This window comes from Cervus elaphus, chromosome 10 (genome assembly GCF_910594005.1).
Source record: "Cervus elaphus chromosome 10, mCerEla1.1, whole genome shotgun sequence".
In the NCBI taxonomy this organism is placed as follows: Eukaryota; Metazoa; Chordata; class Mammalia; order Artiodactyla; family Cervidae; genus Cervus; species Cervus elaphus.
In genome coordinates, this window is record NC_057824.1 from 26,742,214 (window position 1) to 26,764,778 (window position 22,565).

At 42.4% G+C, this 22,565-nt stretch overlaps 1 non-coding gene across 1 annotated transcript; it reads left to right on the forward strand.

Moving 5' to 3' along the window:
* The first annotated feature begins 13,912 nt into the window (after nucleotides 1–13,912).
* On the forward strand, nucleotides 13,913–13,985 carry TRNAG-UCC. Its single transcript has one exon. It is a non-coding gene; the product is annotated as a tRNA-Gly (tRNA).
* The last annotated feature ends 8,580 nt before the right edge of the window (nucleotides 13,986–22,565 follow it).

Sequence of the window (22,565 nt, forward strand, 5' to 3'; positions counted from 1 at the left end):
TTACCACTGCACTACCTGGGCTACTCAGCTACCAATAAACACAGTCCCCCAAACTTTCTGCTGTCATCCTTTATGCTTAGGACAGTCCCCAAACAGAAACTGAAGACCCAGGTAATCTATCTGAGAAATAAAAAGAAAATTGAAAGAAGCTATAGTTCCATTGTTAATCTATGGCTGATTCATATCATTGTATGACAAAACCCACTGAAATGTTGTGAAGTAATTAGCCTCCAACTAATAAAAAATTAAAAAAAAAAAAAAAAGAAATATGAGTAGGGCCTCTCTAGGTAAGACTTTAGGAAGAACTCCTCACTTAGCACCTTTCTTCCTTCTTTTATGTCAAGGAAAGTGTCTTACACGTCACTGGAAGCACAACCAATACTTGCAATATTTGTTCATTGCAGGGATGAACTAACCTATATTGAGTATGTCCCATATTTCATACACTATGCTGGGCACTGGGGATACTGTGATGGAGGGTATAGATGTGTTCCAACATTTTTGGGGTGAGTGTTCAAGTGCTAGATACTTTTCATGTGTCATCTCTAAAGCTCAAAACTAATTTATAGCATGTATATGTTGCCATTTCACTATTACCGTTTTACTATGGGTTTGCGGCTGCTGCTGCTAAGTCGCTTCAGTCGTGTCCAACTATGTGTGATGCCATAAACGGGAGGCCACCAGGCTCCGCCGTCCCTGGGATTCTCCAGGCAAGAACACTGGAGTGGGTTGCCATTTCCTTCTCCAATACTATGGGTTTGGGTAAGGTACAAATCATTGACCCTCTGTCTCTTCTATAAACTGGGGATAATAATAATATTGCTAGCAAAAAATCACTTCGTAAAATTTAAATTGCTACTCAAGTTTTAGGTATTATTATTATTTGTGAAGTTTTGGGTAATACTCAAAGATTTAGGTAATACTCAAAGATTTGGGTAGTGCTCTTTTAACTTTAAAAGAACCAAGTGATGACTGTTTTTGTTTGCCTTGAGGTTATAACATATCCTTTAAAAATCCTATATATTAGAATCATCTCAAGAGGGAAACAAAAAAACTGTCCATTTCTAGGCAACTAAAAATATATTAAATTTAGGGATAGATCAGAAGTGTTCCAACTTTGATGTACTCATTCTACCAGTCAACTCATTGAGCAGGGGGACTCTGAAGGAAACTCAGAGAATAATAAGGATAACCTCATGGGGACACTTATTTTGTTATGGTTCATCTTCTCCTTCCACCAATTGTGGCTCCTTGGGGATCATGAGATATCATAAAAATGATGGAGACTCTTTGCCTGGAAGGATCTTAGACATCCTTAGCATGTGCCCATGCCTCATCAGTCAAGCACAGTCCCGGTCTCGGCATGCTTCAGGGAGAAATGATTTTACAGACTTTATGTAGCAAATGTTACTCTCCCTCCCTCAATTCCTCTCCCCTTCTCCCATGTTACCACACAGATGACAAGGGGAGTGGGGTACAAAGAAAGCATAATCTAGGAAAACTGGATGAATTATTGTATAACCTTTACCTATGCCTGGAGATGTTCTAGCTTATTGCTTTTTTATTCTGTTTTTTTTTTTTTTTCCCCAGGGCTTCCCTGGTGGCTCAGCTGGTAAAGAATCCACCTGCAATGCAGGAGACCTGGGTTCGATCCCTGGATTGGGAAGATCCCCTGGAGAAGGGAAAGGCTACCCACTCCAGTATTTTGGCCTGGAGAATTCCATGGACTGTATAGCCCATGGGATCACAAAGAGTCAGACATGACTGAATGCTTTTCACTTCACTTATCTCCTTGGTTTTTGCAAATAAATCATAACCAGATTATTCAGTGTCTCAGATCATACATCAAAATTTGAAACCACTGGAGTTCATATAACAGATGAGGAGAGTTTACATTTCAGAGGAGAAGGAAGTGTGCCTTCCTCTTCAGCTTTTCCAGCCTGGTATTTGCTAGTATTAGGCTGTTATTGACCCCCACATATCATGTCTGGAGATCTTAATGAAGATGTTTAATGTAATCAGGAAAAAAGGGCAAAATAAAGACATTGTGCTGATACACAACCATTAGAAGCTACTCTATCTTAAAATAATGGGTATGGAGAAAGAAACAAGTTTGCATGAATCCTGCAGTCCATGGGGTCGAAAAGAGTCAGACACGACTGAGCAACAGAACTGAACTAAACTTAGACATCCTTATGTGTGTGTGCTAAGTTGCCTCAGTCGTGTCCAACTCTCTGTGACCATATGGACCATAGCACACCAGGCTCCTCTGTCCATAGGATTTTCCAGGTAAGAATAGGAGCGGGTTGCCATGCCCTCCTCCAGGGGATCTTCCTGACCCAGGGATTGAACTTCTCTTATGTCTCCTGCATTGGCAGGCATGATCTTTACCACTAGCACCACCTAGGAAGCCCAGATAGTCACTTAACTTATAGTCACTATCAATCCCCATGTTTATTAATGTTTATTTAATAATATTTAACATTTTAACATTATTTGACATTTAAACATATTTAATAATATGTTTATTAATATGACCCCTAAAATACACATTTGAATAGTCATTGGGCAGTAAGTGAGTGTCCATTGCATACTCGCAAAACTGGACTAATAGAAAATGCCAAGGGAGTGACATAGCCCCGCCCCCTTGGGGGTGGAGTCTATTGGTCCATAAACATAACATACATAAACAGGCTCAAAATGAGTCGGCTCTATGTGTGCCTCGAGGAGAGGAATGGAATCACTAGGGTCACAATAATAATAATACAAAGTCTTAGCATGTGTTGCTGGTTTATGTGTGTTTGTAAACCTCACAAGTCTCCCTAATTCTATCATGTGCTGTGTGCTTAGTCGCTAAGTCTTGTCCAACTCTTTGTGACCCTGTGGACTGTAGCCCACCAGGCCCCTCTGTCCATGGGGATTCTCCAGGCAAGAATACTGGAATAGGTTGACATGCCCTCCTCCAGGGAATCTTCCCAACCCAGGGATCGAGCCCAGGTCTCCCGCATTGCAGGCAGATTCTTTACATTCTGAGCCACCAGAGAAGCCTATCCCTTCTGCAGGGGATCTTCCCGACCAAGGAATCGAACCAGGGTCTCTTGCATTGCAGGCGGATTCTTTACCAGCTGAGCTACCAGGGAAACCCAGTTCATGCATGTCCCATAATACAGATGAGAAAACTCAAATTTAAAAGTTATATGAGTAAATTTATCATTCATCTAACAAATATGTATAAAATACATACTCCATGCCAGAAACCAAGCTAAGCACTTTACATTCATTACCTTATTTACAATAAGATACAATAACTAGACTGGATTTTCCTGTTCCACTTATCCTATAAAAGCTTGCCACTCCTATTAAGAAATGAAGTCCGTGTCTCTTCCCCTTGCACCTGGGTGACTTTTGTGACTGTCAGAGCAATGGAGTCTATGTGACCTCCAAGGCTGCACAATGAGAGATACAGTTCTCTGGCTATCTCTATTGAGAGAGTCACTCTTGAACCCAACCATCATGCTGTGAAGAAACCCAGGACACATGAAGATGCCTCCATGGGAACAGACTGAGGTCCCCAGAGTCCTCAGGTGACCTTCCAGCCCTGACTTGGAAACTGTGAGGGTGACCCATCTTGGAGGCAGATTCTCAGCTCACAGTGGGGTAGCCACAGCTCATGCTGAGTAGAACAGAGAGATTTCCCTACTGAGCTTGGCCCAGACTGCAGACACACAAGCAAAATGCGTTTTTGTTTTAAGCCTCTTATGATTGGTTAATTTTATGTGTCAACTTGACTGGGCTAAGGGATTTCCAAATAGCTGGTAAAACATGTCTGGGCATGTCTGTGTTTCTGGAAGAGAGTAACACTGAATTGACAGACTGAATAAACACAATCACTCTCATCTGTGAAAGTGGGTATCATTCAATCTGTCGAGGGCTCAAATACAATGAAAAGACAGAGAAAAGGTGAATTTCTTCTTTTTGCTTGAGCTGTGACATCCATCTTCTCCCGCCCTTGGACTCTGGTGTTCCTGGTTCCCAGGCCTATGGACTCAGACTGAATTATACCATTAGCTTTCCTGGGCTCCAGCTTCCAGACAATAAACTATAGGACTTCTTGGCTTCTGTAATTGCATGAGTCAGTCCCTCACTAGATACCTCTCTCTCTCCATATACGTATATCCGATTGGTTCTGTTTATCTGGAGAAAGTTGAAGGACACCCCTCTGTATTGGCATAGTCCGTCATGCAACAATTGATAACCAGAACAAATATTGAGATGACTGTTAACTTTAATCCCCATTTTCCAGATGAGAAACACCTGGCTGGCTATAGTCCATGGAGTCGCAAAGAGCTGGACATGACTGAGCACACATACACACAAAAGAACCTTAGAAAAGTTATATAAACTTACCTAAGATCACAAAACTACAAGCGGTAACCCTATAAGTATAGCCCTGACTGCAAGGAGATCAAACCAGTCAACCATAAAGGAAATCAACCCTGAATATATTTATCTGAAGGACTGATGCTGAAGCTGAAGCTCCAATACTTTGGCAACTGGATATGAAGAGCTGACTCTTTGGAAAAGCCCCTGATACTGGGAAATATTGAGGGCAGGTGGAGAAGGGGGCGACAGAGGAGGAGACCATTGGATGGCATCAGCAAATGCAGGGTGCTCAGGTTTGACCCCTGGTTGTTACACAACTGAAATCCCACATACTGTGTTGCAAGGTCAAAAAAATTAAAAAAAGAAATGAAGTACCTAGTGGAAAGTCATAGAGTTAATTAGGGACAGTACCAGGATTGAACCCAGACAGTTGGGCTGTAGAGGTTTATTAGTCATCTACTGAGGTATGATGAATGACCCCAAAGTTTGGTGACTTAAACCCATAATGTGGACTTCCCTGGTGGCTGATTCCTGGTTTGGGAGAATCCCACATGTCGCAGAGCAACTAAACCTATGCACAACTACTGAGCCTGTGCCCTAGAGCCCCGGAGCTGCAACTGCTGAGGTCTGTGCACCCTAGAGTTCTTGCTACACAACAAGAGATGCCACCGCAATGAGAAATGTGTGCACCACAACTAGAGAGTAGCCCCTATACTCTCCTCAACTAGAGAAAAGCCCATGCAGCAACAAAGACTCAGCACAGCCAAAAATAAAGAAACAAATAAAAAAATTTTTTTAAAAACCCATAATTTTATGCTTACAAATTCTGTGAGTCAGAGATTTAGGTGTGGCTAAGCTCAGGGTTTCTGATGAGCATGTAGTCAAGATGTTGGTTGGGACTGCGACTGTCTGAAAACTTGACTGGCACTGCAGTATCCAATTATAAGATAGATCTTGCTCTTGTTGGCTGTCATCCTCAGGCTGCTTGAGTATCCTCACAAGATGGCAGCTGGCTTCCTCCAGAGTGGGTGATTCAAGAAGGAAGCAAGGCACCAAATTTGGTCTGCATTCAAGGTGTAGGGAACTAGACAGCACATTCTGAAGAAGAGGCATGTCAAAGAATCTGTGAACATAGCTCTAAGCCACCACAAGAGGTAAGAAGACAAGGCCACAGAAATGCAGAGAGACAAGTGCCTGACTCAATTCAGAGGGTTTTTAACCCTTAATTTCAGTCTTCGAAAAATGAATAAAATTAAACCACTTGTTCAACCCAATTAAACTTGAAGAAGGATGGAAAAGGTAATTCGGATAGAAGAAATAGCATCTGTAAAAGTAGAGCTTGTGGAACTGAATATCATTCAATATGATGGGGACTGGAGGAAGTGGGGGTGAGAGATGAGGCTAGATTTCAGAGGATATTATCTCATGCTGGAAGCTTAGTTTTATCCTATCATATTGGGACCATCTAGATGGAGTGATGGCATAATCAAACCTGCAGTGTAGAAAGTTCACTATGGAGTTCATGTATAAATAGTATAAATAGATTGGGAAGAATGAGTGTGAGGTTGTGTGACCAGTTAGGAAGCTGCTGCAGTAGTTCTAGGAAATTGTGGATGGGCATTAATGCTGTTGGCAAGGGGAGGGAAAGGGCTGGCTAGGCAGGGGAGGGAACGCAGAGGTAAAGCCATCAGTACTTGAGACAGACTGCCTAAAGGTCATGGAACAGAGAGAAAAGTCTAGGAAGATTCTTAGACTGGAAGGTTTGACCTACTCTCTGAAGAACTGCCCTTGAGCTTCATTACCTTCTCCAGTTGCAGAAGTGAGGGAATCCAGTGTCAACTTTGTTGACGCTGATGATTCTGTTCTTGGCTTGGTGCTTTGGGTCAAGAAGTAGGTGCTAAGGTCAAGAAGTAGGAAAAACACCCTTTGCAAATTGTGTGTCTGTGTAGGGCAGGGAGCTCTACTTCCTAAGAGGAAGAGCTTCCTTAGTAGATTCTGAATTTAACTGGTTACTGTCTGCAGCATCTTTCTGGTTCTGGATGGGACAGGACTATGGGCTGCTCGGGAAATAACCAGCTACTAATCAGCTGGCAAGAAATCAATTCCTGTGTCACATCCCTTCCCTTTAGGCCGCAAGTCTACAAAATTGCTAAGTGGCAGAGGCTTCTGAATCGTTGTCTTTGGGCCCCTGGAATCACAGAATCTTGTTAATATTGACTTCCATCTAATTGCTTCACTATTTAGTTGACAGGGTTGTTCTTTTTTATTTTTATTTTCCTGGTTACCTTATGCCCTAAGGGAATGCTAATTAATAAAAAGATCCAGGATATCCCAGGCTCAAAGTCTATCTTCCTTTCTCCTTATCCCATGACTTGTGTGTTGTGAGAATTACATAGCAGTTTCATCAGTTAAACTTTCTGTGCCTAAGTTATTTTATCTCTAAAATGGGCATAATTCTATGAAGTCTGCTACTTCCTTTATAGAGTAATTGTGAGGAATAGGGGAAGTTTTTCAGCTGAGTGTACTGCCTGGTACTTCATGAGGGTTCAATCATGGGTAGTTAAAAATAATAATCACCCCATTTTGCAGGGAGATGCTTCCAAAGCATGCATGCTCAGTCACTCAGTAGTGTCTGACTCTTTGCGACCCTATGGATTAAGCCAAACAGGCTTCTCTGTCCATGGGGATTCTCCAGACAAGAATACTGGGATGGGTTTCCATGCCTTCCTTCAGGAGATCTTCCCAATCCAGAAATCAAACCCATGTTTCCCTGTGTCTCCTGCATTGCAGGCAGATTCTTTACTGCTGAGCCACCGGGGAAACCCCAAATTCCTGAGAAAGTTTCATCTTCATCCCCACTTTACAGCTGAGAAAAATAAGAACCTGAGAAATTCATTAAGTCCTGCATCTAGAAAAATGTTTCCACAAATGCTCAAATAGTCTCCTTCTAATGCTGATATTTAGGGATCTAGGGTAATCAAAGATTTTGTTATAATGGATAACAGAGGCCCTATTTGAAGACATAACAATTTATCAAAGAAAATATTGTTATTAGCTGTTAACTTCAAAGTATGGTTTCTTTGCCTTAACACATAAAAAAATTTCATTTGGTTGTGCTAGGTCTTCATTGCAGCACACAAGATCTTTAGTTGTGGTCTGCGGGATCTAGTTTCCTGACCAGGGAACAAGAGGGCAGAATCTTAGTCACTGGACCACCAGAGAAATCCTCTACCTTAGCATTCTTAACACTTGGGGACAGATAACTAATTATCTGTTGTGAAGGGCTGTCTAGTGCATTATGGGGTGTCTAACAGCCTCTCTGGCTTCCACCCACCAATGTCAGTAGCATGTCCTCCTTCCCCCCAAGATGTGACAAACAAAAATGTCACCAGATGTGGTCAAATGTCTCCTGGGGGGTGAGGATCACAATCACCCACTCCTCAGACAGCTGCTCTAAAGCACAGAAGAGTCCCAGGAATCATCTCTCAAATAGTGTTGGACGTGGGGCAGGTTTGATTTTGGAAGATCTGGAGGTCATTGGAAAAGTCCAGAGCACAAGATTTTGTCCAGCAAGGATAGGATCTCTGGTAGAACGTGGTGCAGGAAGGTGAAAAGCCACCAACTTTGGTCCTCGTCACGAGAACTGTCTAGGTTGTGAGTGCTGAAGAGGTAAGATGCCCTCCTCTCAGATAAAACTCCCTCAAAACAACCCGCCATCTTGTTCTCTCAAGAAGTAGGATGTAGGGCAGCAAATACAACAAACGCCCGCCACAGAGCCTCAGAAAGGTAGTCATTTATCTCAAGGTCATGAGCCTGTAAAGACAGAGTCAGTTTCAAGCCCACAGATCTGGAATCCACAGCCCTTGGTTTATTTACATTTGGCTGCGCTGGGTCCTCAGAAAAGCTTCCTGGGCTTTTCTCTAGTCGCCCTGAGGGAGGGCTACTCTCTAGTTGCTGGGTGTGGCCTCTCTCGTTGGGGAGCACAGGCTCTAGGATGTGCAGGCTCAGTAGTTGTGACTTGGGGCTCCAGAGTGTGGCGCATGAGCTTAGTTGCCCTGTGGTGTGTGGGATCTTATTTCCTAGACCAGAGATTGAGCCCCTGTCCACTGCATTAGCAGGCAGATTCTTAACCACTGGACCACCAGGGAAGTGCCCCCCTCCTTTGCCTACTGCAGCCCATGGGTCAAAGATGCTCACTGCCCCTTTTCAGAAGTATAGACATACCCATTCACATACATGGTATCCACAACTGCTTTCCTGCTACAACCAAAGAGCTGACTCTTAGGAACAGAGTCTGCATGACCTGAAAAGCCCAAATGATTTACAATTTGATCCTTTCCTGAAAAACTTCATCACCCCTTTATTCAGAGAATAATGTCTATATTGATATTCTCCAGTGGGCGCCCCGCAGGATGGAGCCAAGGGGACAGCCAGATGTTGGGTTTGGTCGCTGACCTCCTTCTTCCTCTGCCGTGTGGAGTCTTTGGCCACCGGCCATGTTTCTTGCTTTCTCCTCTATTCGTCTCACACCGGGTTAATTTGTCTCCACTAGAAAAAGCCCTCAACTGAAAAGTGAAAACAATTCAGGGAGGAAAGACTTGCAACACAAATTGCATGTGTGAACGCTCCTGAAATTTGCCAGTTCAACACATTGTTATTCTTAAGGGTGTTTTATCTCCCTTCAGAAGAACTGAGAAACTTAACAGCCAATGAAAAATCACAACAAAATTCAGCTCAGTCTCGTTGTTAGACTGAGTGGGTTTTACTCTCCTGTTCCTCAGTCAGATTTTAAATGGATGTGGTTTTATTCCCTTTCTCATCTCATATCGGAACAGATCAATCTACTGCAGGATCTCATTTCTAAATGATGTTCTTGTATTTCAACAGACCTTTTAGAAGGGAGAAAAATAGCTCCACTCTAGAGAAAGCTAAGGCCAGAAAGCAAGTATATTTATCTCCAATGATTTAATAAATACTTACTGAGTGGTGGGCCCAAATTCTTAGTGGTCAGAGGAGGAGCTGAGGTTCAGGATGGGGACGTGACTTGCTCTGAGTCAGGAGGCATTGTCTTCCTTCCCATTACTGTTGGATCCTTTCCATTCCCTTGAGTGGAGGCACAGAGCCTGGTTGGAATAAGAATTCCTGTCTTGTGCTCTGCTGAGATGTAGCACCCTGGAGACTGAAGATGAACCAGCTCTTGCCATTCTCTGGGGTAAATCTCTCAATAGTCACCCATTTCTTTCAGAACAAAGTCACTCACTGGACCATGGTGGTGAGCTCCCATGTGATCTAAGCATTCACAAACTTTTTGCTTTATCATTTCAACAAATTTCTTTTCTGCAGACACACACACCCTCTGCCAGTTGCTTGGACTCTTTGCACGACCTTCCAGCTCAGGGTTTACGCATGTATGCATTCTCCATCCCACCAGTCACTTCATGAATTTTGTTTTTTTATTTTTTTCAAGACTTTTTTTTTTTTTAATGTGGACCATTTTTTAAAAGTCTTTCTTGAATTTGTTACAGTATTGCTTCTGTTTTGTGTTTTGGGGTTTTGGCCCCGAGACAGTCAAGCTCTAGCTCCCTGACCAGGGATCAAACCTGCACCCCTTGAAGTGGAAGGTGAAGTCTTAACCATTGGACCACCAGGGATGTCCCTAACCTTGTTCTTTAAATCTCAGTTTAAATGTCATGTCCTCAAAGCACCCTTCACCTCAGCCACTGACTTCTCAGACTAGATGAGGTTCCCCCCAAAATTCTCATTTTCTTGGATTAATTATTCATCACACTGATCAGAACTGTAGTTATGTACTTAATGAAAGTTGCCTCCATTTCTCTGTAAACTTCAAGAAGGTGGGAATTGAGTTAGTAGTTATGTTCACTGAAAGTGAAAGTCACTCAGTCATGTCTGACTCTTTGCAACCCCTGGATTACACAGTCCGTGGAATTCTCCAGGCCAGAATACTGGAGTGGATAGCCTTTCCCTTCTCCAGGGGATCTTCCCAACTCAGGGATTGAACCCAGGTCTTCTGCATTGCAGGCAGATTCTTCACCAGCTGAGCCATAGGGAAGCCCAAGAATACTGGAGTGGATAGCCTTTCCCTTCTCCACACGGATCTTCCCGATCTAGGAATCGAACTGGGGTCTCCTGCATTGCAGGCGGATCTTTTACCAACTGAGCTATCAGGGAAGCCCCTCTGTTAACTGCCATATAACAAATACCTAGCATCCAGCCTGGCACACATGCTCAGTATTTACATACTAACTAGCCAATATGGCCTTCGGGCTCTGGGCCAGAGAAGAAAAGCAGATGCTTTCCTTATAATGGACAATGGGACTGGTGGAAATTTACCTTGCCTCCCACCTTTATAATGTGCCATTCAAAAGGCTTGTTTAATTCCACTGGACTGGATTTTGCAGGTAGCATCAAATAAAAGTAGGTTTCCAATGGCATCAGTGTGTTCAAAAACTGATTCCAAAACCCCTTCTTCTAGACCATCCAGATTAGCTTCTGACCACTCAGGTTCTTCTGATTTAATTTCTCCAGTATAAGCCTGTCTTCAGTTAATTTTGCTTTTCCACATTCCCAAACCAATGATCGGGACTCCATCTTTCTTAGCTGAAGATGCACCTTACTCAATTGCCCAGACCGTACTCTGGTTCCCAAGAAATGCAGCTTGAAGGATTTGGCCTAATTCACATCCTCTCCATTTTTCAAGCCCTCTGCTCCCTAGCCCCGTCCCAAAATTTTATGCAAGCTTTTCCCCCACTGTCTGGGATGTGAGTCTTTCTACCCAATTCATTTGGTTAACTCATACTCATACTTAAGACACTAACTTGAATAGAAGTCCTTCCCTGATCCTCAAGGCCAGGTCAGGGCCCCTGTTAAATCTTTTCTTAACACCATAAACACTGTATTTGGGAAAAAAAATATTTGGAGCAATTTATAAGGTCGTATTTATGCAATGATTCCCATTTGTATCTATTTACTCTAGACTGTAAACTCCAAAAAGGCTGGTATCATGTCTTTTTGTTCATTATTACAATCTCAATATCTGGCACAGAGTACTTGCTTAAGATATTGGTTGAATGAATGAAGGAAGAAATGATTCAAATTTGATATATCCTTCCTTGCACTTCTTCCTCTTGTTTATGCTTTAAGGAAAAGATAACCAAGGATCTCTTTCATAATCTTTGCTACATGCCTCCTACAGTAGAAAGGGCAAATAGGAGGTCTATTTATCCTCCATTACTCTCTGTGGGAGCTTGCACAAGCTACTTGCTTGTTCTGCCCCTCAGTCTCTGCTTTTCTGAAATTGATCACTAAAATAACTGCTTTAAAGGACACATTCATTCATTCATTCATTCGTTCATTAGAGAAAGAGCATTTCTAAAAGTGAGGTCCTAGGCCCAACCACATGGGGATCTCCTGGACCACTAACAGATGCAGATTCCTAGATTGTATTTAAGATTATAGGACTAAAATCTCTCTAGAGGCAACTCATTCTTATGCATTTTAACAAAGTTTATTGGTGATTCTTAGGCATCTTTAAGTTGAGAACCAATGTGTGCTGTGGGCTGTTGTGATAATTTAAAAGCATGCCTTATAGAGATCAGTACTGGAGCTGCTTTATTGCACCATCCTGGTACATGGTCAGTACTTCACAACAGTTTATCTTTCCATCTACTTAGTATCCATCTACCTAACCACTTATCTCCCTCTATCTCTTCTAATATAGTATTTTCATTTCTTCCACTAATTCCATCTATTCTTTTGTTCTCCCCATCTTATTCCAAATATCTTACTCTATCCAAAGTTACTCAGAGGCCCATCCCTGTACCAAGTGATGAAAGAACTCTGGAAAATGTAGAAGACAAAACCCTGGTCCTCAGGGAGCTCCTGGCAGACAAAGGAGACCTGGAATTCTACAACTATATAAAGATAGGTCAGCCCATTGGCTTGACCTGTACAAATTGCCTCTCCTCTCCTCTTTTCTCCTATCCCACGAAGCCCTGCCTTCCCCAGTGCCTCAGCAGTAAAGAATCCACCTGCAATGCAAGAGATGCTGGAGACACAGGTTCGATCCCTGGGTCAGGAAGAGCCCCTAGAGAAGGAATCAGCAACCCACTCGAGTATTCTTGACTGAAAAATCCCATGGACAGAGGAGCCTAGCGGGCTACAGTCCGAAGGGTCACAAAGAGTCAGACATGACTCTGAGCAACTGAGCATGTGCATGTGTGTGAAGCCCTTTGGCATGTTCATGCAAATGACTCTGGCTGTGGTCCTCAAACCTTCTCCAGCCCACGTTTCTTTGTCCCTAGGAGACAGGCACAGCCGCTCATTCACCAGATCCCACCTGTGCATTCAGAACTTCTTCCTCCTCAGGGTAATCACAGGGTAAGATTAATTATGCTAATCAGCCTCTGCAGGCATATACAATTAACCAGCACATGAGGTAGCTTCAGAAATTTGTATAGGAGTTGTTACCTGCTGGGTTTAACTTCACCATCCCGCACAGTAATTAAAAGATGAGGGGAGAAGAGGGGGCTTAGTTGGTGCTAGTGGTAAAGAACTCGCCTGCCAATGCAGGAGAGGGAAGGGATGCGGGTTTCATCTCTGAGTTGGGAAGATCCCCTGGAGAAGGGAATGGCAACCCAGTCCAGTATTCTGGCCTGGAGAATTCCATGGACAAAGGAGTCCTGGCAGGCTAGAGTCCACGGGGTTGCAAAGAGTCGGACACAACTGAAGCAACTTAGCATGGAGAGGAAGAATTTGCCCTTTTTCACTAAAGACCACATGGCTTCATTCTCCAGTGGAAGCTGCAAGAAGCTTTCCAGAGAATATCTGGCTATTTAATGCCCACCCTTGAGACCTGCCACAAGACTCCTTCTTCATGGGGCTAGGTACCAGCCTGGTAGTCAATTTTGTTCTTGTCAGTGGTACAAAATAAGGTACTCATGTTTTGATACGTTTGAAAATCCTTTTTCTTCCCCTCTTACTCTTCTACACCATTTAAATTTAAAAATATTTTTCTTTATTCAAAATAGAAAAAGCTGTAGAAACTTTAAATCAAGCATCCCTGACGTGTGTTTCATGGAGTACTAATTCTCCAGGTTGCCTTGGGGATAAAAGCTTATAATCCAAGTTTGGGAAGCTTAAATTTCTGAATTCCCCTCATGAAGAGTCAGAATGAACATTAGCATATTAAAGCTCTAGAATTTCTATAAAAGAAGACATGTTTAACTACAGGTAACTCAATATTTTCTAAATTTATTTTCCCATATATTTTAGTTTTGTTTTTCTCCCAAAGATGACCCTAAGATAAGGGCTTGAGTACGGTTCATTTACTGAGAGAAGATTTCAGAAAACAAACGTGAAGGGATGGGGAAAATGAGGCAAGGTAGGGAAAAAAGCCAATCAAGAGTGCATTAAAAAATTAACTAGAGCTATAGGCAGAGTTTGGTCTTGCTGAGGAACCCCCCTAAAGATTCATGGAGAATTCATCACAGAATTTTCCTACAGGAGAACTTCCCTGGTGGTCCAGTGGTTAAGACTCTGCATTTCCACTGCAGGGGGCATGGGTTCAATCCCTAGTCAGGGAGCTAAGACCCCACATGCTGCAAGGTGCAGCTTAAAAAATAAAAATAAATAAATGAAAGCAATAAACAAAACAAATTTTAATTAAAAAAAGAAAGAACTGTCCTGCTGGAGGATAGGAAAGCCTATTTATCTCAACAATGTCAATGTGAGGTTTTTTTAAAATCTTCCATACATCTACTTTTACTTTGAATATTTTAAATACAGCTATTATAACTATTTTAATGTTCTTGCATGCTAATTCTAATATCTGTGTCAGTCCTGGAACAATTTGGATTAATTAGTCTTCATTATGGGTCCTATTTGACGCCAGATGTGAATTGTGCCTCTTTGGGTGCTGAAAATCTTTGTGCATGAGGGTGACTGTGTGTGTCTGTGTGTGTGTTTAGTCATGTCTGACTCTTTTCAACCCCATGGAGTTGCCATGTAGCCCACCAGACTCCTCTGTCCATGGGATTTTCCAGGCAAGAATACTGGAGTGGGTTGCCTTTCCATCTCCAGGGGATCATCCAGGCCCCGGGATTGAACCCACGTCTCTTACATCTCCTGCATTGGCAGACGGATTCTTTACTACTGAGTCACCTGGGAAATCCTTTGTATTCCTATAACTATTCTTGCCTTTGGTAATGGGAAAGAGTTAAATTCCTTGGAAGACTCTTTCAGATCTCACTTTTAATATTTTTGGGGCACAACCAGAGAAGAAATTGGTCTGAGACTAATTATTCCCCATTATGAGGCAAGATTCTTCTGTGTCCTCACTCCAGTGCCTCTGAAATCAGAGGTTTTCTAGTTTGGCTGGTAGAAGAGGCACAATTCCCAGCCCTGTGTGAGCACTGAGCACCGAGTCGTCTAATCTCATTGGGAGCTTCTTTCTTTCACATCAGGGAGTTTTCTCACATGTATGTGCTAATCAGAATTCAGCCAAATATTCAAGAGGTGTTCTTCAGATATTACTACATGAGGGGGAAAACCCTTTATCTGCTTAAATCAGTGGCTTTAAATTTCTTGTTATTACTTGCAGCCAAGTACAATCTTTTTTAAAAAAATTTATCTTTTAATTGAAGGATAATTGCTTTACAGAATTTTGTTGTTTTCTGTCAAACATCAACATGAATCAGCTATAGTTGTACATATGTCCCTTCCGTCTTGAACCTCCCTATACTCTTGGTTCCTTTCCTCTGTAGGTAACATATCTGGTCCGTACCATCACCCAGACCTGGTAAACAGAAACAAGTCAGTTCTGTTTGGAGGACATTCCACATTCCAGTTCCCAAAGGATTGGATAGAATTGATGCAGAAACAGAAACTTAGAAGTGGGATTTTTGTTTGTTTGTTTGTTTGCTTGCATAAAGCAATGTAATAAATGACTAGAATAACTACATTTACTGCATGTTATGTATGTGTCAAACACAGGGCTAAGTGCTTTATGTAAATTATCTCATTTAACCTTCAAAACTACACTAAGATGTAGGGGTTTATATATTTATTTCACAAATATTTCTGAATTACTAGCATTACTCTAGGTACTGTGGATATTTCCATGATTCAATGTGCTTCCCATCCATGGAGTTACCTTCTGGTAAGGGAGACCTGTATGCATGTGTGCTGAGTCACTTCAGTTGTGTCTGACTCTTTGTGACCCTATGGACTCACCCACCAGACTCCTCTGAGAGTCCATGGGATTCTCCAGGCAAGAATACTGAAGAGGATTGCCACGCCCTCTTCCAGGGGATCTTCCCCACCCAGGGATCGAACCCCCATCTTTAAAGTCTCCTGTATTGACAGATGGATTATTTACCACTAGCACCACCTAGGAAGCCCTAAGGGAGACAGACAACATCAAATAAATAAATCAAATAAAACTACAAGACTGTAGAGATCTCTGAAGATCATTAAAACATGGGATAAATATAGAATATACATTAGTTTAGATCAGGTCATTGTGAAAGGCATCTCTGAGGTGCCAGTGAAGGTGAAATCTGAATGACGAGTTAGACCACTAACTATGTGAAAATCAAGCCATTTCCAGGCACAGATTACAGCCAGTGCAGAAGTCTTCAGTTGAGAATAAGCATGATGGATTCAAAGAATAACAAACAACAACAAGAGCAACAAAACAGTGTATCTGGAGAGTTAGAAGAGATAGGACATGACAGTCATGAGGATTTAGAAAACCACGGTCAGGAGTTTTGAGGCCATTCCAAGCAAAATGGGAGATCACTGGGGGATTTTTAAGCAAGGTAGTGTTGTGATTTGATTTGTATTTTATAAAATCAGTCTGGCTGCTCTTCAGTGAATAGATTATGAGAGGCTTGGATGGAAGAAGGAAATGAATTAGGAAGCTTTGCAGCTGTCAGCTTGGATATGGTGATAGTCAAGTTGGAGGAATGGAGATGAAATTATGTTTCTGAGGTAGAATTTTCAGAACTTACTCATGGGTTGGCTGAGAGCTATGAGAGGAGAGTGAGGAAGTTTTCTTAGGAGTTTGGCTAAGAAATTTTCACCCTCATTTTATATATGAGGATATCTATTTATCTATTTATATGCCATCTGTCTCTATACCTTTCTATTATCTATCTATCTACCTATGTACCATCTACCTATCTATCTTTGCTTCCCCAGTGGCTCAGTGGTAAAGAATCTGCCTGCAATGCAGAAAATGTGGGTTTGAACCCTGGGTTGGGAAGACCCTCTGGAGGAGGAAATGGGCAACCCACTCCAGTATCCTTGTCTGGGAAATCCTATGGACAGAGGAGCCTGGTGGGTTAGAATCCAAGGGGTTGCAAAAGAGTCAGACACAACTCAGCAAGTAAACAACAACACAATCTATCTAGTTACTATCTATATGCCATCTGTCTATCTACTATACTACCTATCTGTATGCTATGGCTGTCTACCAATCATCTATCTATTTAACTACTATCTACATGCCATCTGTCTATCTATTGAGAGATTTTGTATGAGATGATGTAACTCGTCAAAGGTTACACAGCTAGGCCATGACATTCATTTATAATACCTTTATTCATTCAACAAATATGTGTGAAGTACAGCAGAAATATGAGTAATCAAGACAGTCACGGTCCTCCATGGAATTCACAGTTGTAGAGGAGAAGAGAAGATATAAGAAATTACACACATATCTAGATGCACAGAGAATATTTTACCTTACTATTAAAGTCCTTAAACAAAGCTGACTTTCAAACTCAGTCTTTATAACCCAAAGCTCATGCTATATAACTCATGTTATGATTGATTGAATTTTCCAGGATTTGAGGGTGGCAAGTAAGGGCATCTGGACTGTATAGACCCTTCCTGCCATCCCACATAACCCACTTCACTCTTTGTGTTTGTGTCCCGCAGCCACCAGCATTCTTTCACTCTTTCTCCACACATGCTCCACAAGTGATTACCACAAGAGTGTTGACAGACATTTACTGAATACACACTATGTGGCAGGCACTGGGCTGCTCACTGTGGAGTCCCACACCAATGTTGCAGGAAGGGGGACCCCTTCCAGGGCCCGAAACTGGGCTCTTGTCTAACACTTGGAAATGAATTGTCTGAGGAGACACATGTGCCAAGCAAGAGATTTTATTGGGAAAGGGCGCCCGGGTGGAGAGCAGGAGGGTAAGGGAACTCAGGAGAACTGCTCTGCCACGTGACTTGCAGTCTCCAGTTTTATGGTGATGGGATTCGTTTCTGGGTTGTCTTTAGCCAATCATTCTGACTCAGAGTCCTTCCTGGTGGCGCACGCCTTGTTCAGCCAAGATGGATGCCAGAGAGAAGGATTCTGGGAGGTGGTCGGACATGTGGTGTCTCCTTTTGACCTTTCCTGAACTCTTCCGGTTGGTGGTGGCTTATTAGTTCCGTGTTCCTTACCAGGACCTCCTGTTGTAAAACAACTCATGCAAATGGCTACTATGGTGCCTGGCCAGGGTGGGCGGTTTCAGTCCGTGTGCTTCCCCTGACACCAAGGTCATGGGTTCAAAGCCTTACATCAAGGCCATAGATGCAGAGCACCGGACCAAAATCATCACCGGAACTGACTGAGCCCCAAGGTAACCACTGACAACCCCCCATCCCAATCCTTCCCGGCCAAGCCCCTGAACCCATATTAGGCAAGAGTACCCACCCCAGTACACACCCTACTGTGCCCTAACCAATCACCTAATGCCACAATTCTAGCAGGAATTTTCTTTGTCTTGAGGCTAGAAAAATTGGTTACTAACCCACGAAAAGTGTTGACTCTCCTCGGCCTGTCAGGAGGTCGGCCGTGGTGCTGGAAGCATCCACGTGATCTCTGCTCTTTGTTCTTAATAAAATCACTCCTTTCTGAAGCACTCCATGTCTGGAAATTCTTTTCCAGCCTGAGCTCTGACTGCCACGACAGTCACGAGAGAATCAAAAAAAGAATAAGAGACCCACCTGTCCTCAAGGAGCCCACAGTCTAATTGGAAAACTGAACCAGAAATGATTATTCAGATCCAGGATAATAGGTGTCATGGTAGAGATTAGCATGGGGCACACTGGATCACAGGGGAGGGTACCTTGCACAGACTGGGAAAAAAGTAATTAGGCTATCTTAGAGGACCTGATAGAGGAGAAGGATTTTGCCATACAAAAAGGAGGAAAAAAAGAACGCTAAAGCAGACAGAACAGTCCACATAAAATTACAAAGGTCTAAAACACCACATAAGTTCTTGGGGGTTATGAGGTGCTGAGACCGCAAGGCAAAAGAGAGGCTGGGGAGAGATGAGGCTGGAGAAAGGGCTCCCAGCTTGTGCCATATGAATTCATTCAAAGTCTTTTTTCACTGTGCTTCCTAACGCAAACTGGAATCTGGAATCTGCATATAAAAGACTAGAACTCTGTTGGTTTTCTACCCACCTTATTTTCTGGGGGTGGGGTGGGGAAGGGTTCAATAGTGGCTCAGTGGTAAAGAATCTGCCTGCAGTGAAGGAGACCTGGGTTTGAACCCTGGGTAGGAAAGATGCCCTGGAGGAGGGAATGGCAACCCACTTCACTATTCTTGCATGGAGAATTCCATAGACAGAGAAGCCTGGCAGGCTACAGTGCATGGAGTCATAAACAGTCAGACAGGCTGAGTGACTGAACAACAACAACAGTTTTCTGGGCACCTGCTGTATTCTGATCATCAGTTCAGTTCAGTTCAGTTGCTCAGTTGTGTCCGACTCTTTGTGACCCCATGAACCGCAGCACACCAGGCCTCCCTGTCCATCACCGACTCCTGGAGTTTACCCAAACCCATGTCCATTGAGTCGGTGATGCCATCCAACCATCTCATCCTCTGTTGTCCCCTTCTCCTCCTGCCCTCAATCTTTCTCAGCATCTGGGTCTTTTCCAATGAGTCAGCTCTTTGCTTCAGGTGGCCAAAGGACTGGAGTTTCAGCTTCAACATCAGTCCTTGCAGTGAACGCCCAGGACTGGTCTTCTTTAGGATGGACTGGTTGGATCTCCTTGCAGTTCAAGGCGCCGTCAAGAGTCTTCTCCAACACCACAGTTCAAAAGCATCAATTCTGATCATGGATCCTTTTTTATTTGGGGATCATCTCTATGCTTTCATCTGGACTTCTTCCTGTCATTCTTTCATCCTGCAATATCTTTAACTAAAAGGGAGCCTGCTAGGGGAAATATGTCAAGATCTTGACAGAATCTACTGTGTATTAAGAAAAAAAAAAAAAACACTTAAAAGAGATCCTGAATTTAAGGCTTAAAAAAAAAGAGAGATTCTGAGTCACCTAGGGACAGTCCCCTGGTTCCTTGTGTTTCTGCTCCAGGGACTGTCAGTTCACCTCACAATGTTGAGAGTTTCAGGGTTTCTTCATGGAGTTAGAGAGTCACGTTTAGGGGACTCTCCTGGGTCAGGACGTTGAAAATTTTTACCTGGTAGGAACAAATATATTTAATTCTTCTCCCAAATGCTCTCATTATCTTTTCTTTTTAAAAATTTTATTGAAGTACACTTGATTTACAATGTCATATTAGTTTTAGGTGACAGCAAAGTGATTCAGTTAAATATACATGTGTGTGTGTATTTTATACACACACACACACACACACACACACACATATATATATATATATATATATATTCTTTTTCAGGTTTTTTTCCTTTATAGGTTATTATAAGATATTGAATAGTTCCCTGCACTGCACTATATGGAACTGTAGGTCCTTGTTAGCCATCTATTTTATACACAGTACTGTGTATTTCCAACCCTTTAATTTATCCCTGACCCCATCTTTACCCTTTGGGAGCCATATGTTTGTTTTCTATGTCGGTGAGTCTATTTCCATTTTATAAACAAGTTCATCTGTAACACTTTTTTCAGATTCCACACATAAGCCATATCAAATGGTATTTGTCTTTCTCTGACTTACTTCATTTAGTATGATAATCTCTCATTACCCGGGTTTTAGCGCACCAGGACACACAGGTACACATGGTGGTTTAGTGACTAAGTCGTGTCCAACTCTTGCGACCCCATGGACTGCAGCCCGCCAGGCTCCTCTGTCCATAGGATTCTCCAGGCAAGCACACTGGAATGGGTTGCCATTTCGTACACATTCATAACTGAATACAGACACAGAAATGTAAACTCCAATAGGAGTCTCTAAGAACAGTGCCTCATTTCAGGGTTCTGGTCAACCAGGACTTGCGCTGTAACCTGTATGAGGATTCTGTGCTTCTGATCCTCTGACAGACCCTTTTAGGGAATCTGTCACGAGGCAGCAGGGGTTGGGCCTGAAACAGGCCACTCCGTGTTTTCAGGGGATATACCTTACTTTTATGTTATGACAGTTTATTTTTCAAAGCTTTTATCTCTGTTTTTTGGGAGAAAGTGCTCAGAGAATTTTTTTAAATGCATCATCTTTTTCATTTCGCTAGCAACCCCAGATAAACTGTAAAAATTCATAAAATTTCACTAATAGGAAACCTTTTTCAAATCCAGGGAAGTACATGATAGACACATCCATAGTGGTAGAAAAGATAGGAGGAAAACATAATGTGAAAGTATGCAATCCCATAATTACATATGAGCATGAAGGTTGGCTTTTTAATTTAGTTTGAGCTGTCTGTAGACCTAAGAAAAAACTCATTTTCAAATCAATGTTGTCTTCCCCAAATAAAAGATGGCACCCTAGAAAGAACCCATGTTTCCCTTTTGCTTTGGTCTAATGGAATTATTCTGCAACACTAAATTCTGATCCAGACTCAAAATTTATAATTTACTCCCTAGAAACCCTGGCCCTCCTGTTGCCTCCATTTCTAGCTCTGAAAAATTTAAGCATTTGGACCATCCCCTCAAGGTCCTTTCCAGTTTGAACAGTGTAGGATTTAATGAGTAACTTGCTTAGAGCTTAGTGATTCTGCTGAACACACTACAAAAACCACTTGTTTTCTGAATAGCAAACTTCTAGGTCCTCATAGCCTCCGTTACCCCAGTAGAATATTTCTCATCCCCCCTGAATCGGAACCACCTGGAGATTTGGGGAAGGAAGAGTGTTAAGAATGCATTCACTGGCTGGAAAAGAAAGTGTTAGTCACTCAGTTTGTCTGACTCTTTGCGATCCCATGCACTAAAGCCTGCCAGGCTCTTCTGTCCATGGAATTCTCCAGACAAGAATACTGGAGTGGGTAGCTGTTCCATTCTCTCCGATCTAATGAATCTTAACGCCTGGGGTGGTTCTGGGGGAAGTGCTCCCTACAAACTGCGGAAGTGACTGTGATGCACTCTCAGGCCATCTGACATTTCTGTAGGTGACAGTTTGTACCAGTTTCTTATCGCTGCTCTGAAAAGGGTGGGGAGACCCCCTGGAGGAGGGCACGCATGCAAGCTGTTCACCTAATCACATGTCTCCTTGGTTTTGCTGGGGCTGATACAAGGGTCTCAGAATTTGTTGCTGCAAGTTTTCTCTTGTACAAGCTAGTAAACTGACTCCAGGAGATGCCCTTGAGACACTGGCTAATAATAACCCATATCTATATTAATGCATCTATGTGGAATCTAGAAAAATGGTATAGATGATCTTATTAGCAAAGCAGAAGGGGAAGAGGGGTAGGATGAATTGGGAGATTGGGATTGACATATATACACTATTGATACTGTGTATAAAATAAATAACTAATGAGATCCTACAGTATAGCAGAGGGAACTTTACTCAATGCTCTGTGGTGACCTAAATGGAAAAGAAGTCCAAAAAAAGAGGAGGTATATGCATGCATACAGTTGATTCAATTTACTGTATAGTAAAAACTAACACAACATTGTAAAGCAACTATACTCTAATAAAAATTAATTAAAAATAAGATAAAAGCTGAAATACCTCCCCCAAAAACAAGTCCTGAGAATGAATGATTCTATTAAAAAGTAATAATAATCCATATATGACTAGGTAATCAGCAATTGCCTGCATCATGTCACCTAGAACCCTCCATTTCATGAATGTAAATATATTGTTCTCAGAGGATCAGTTCAGTTCAGTTCAGTCGCTCAGGCATGTCTGACTCTTTGTGATCCCATGGACTGCAGCACACCAAGCCTCCCTGTCCATCACCA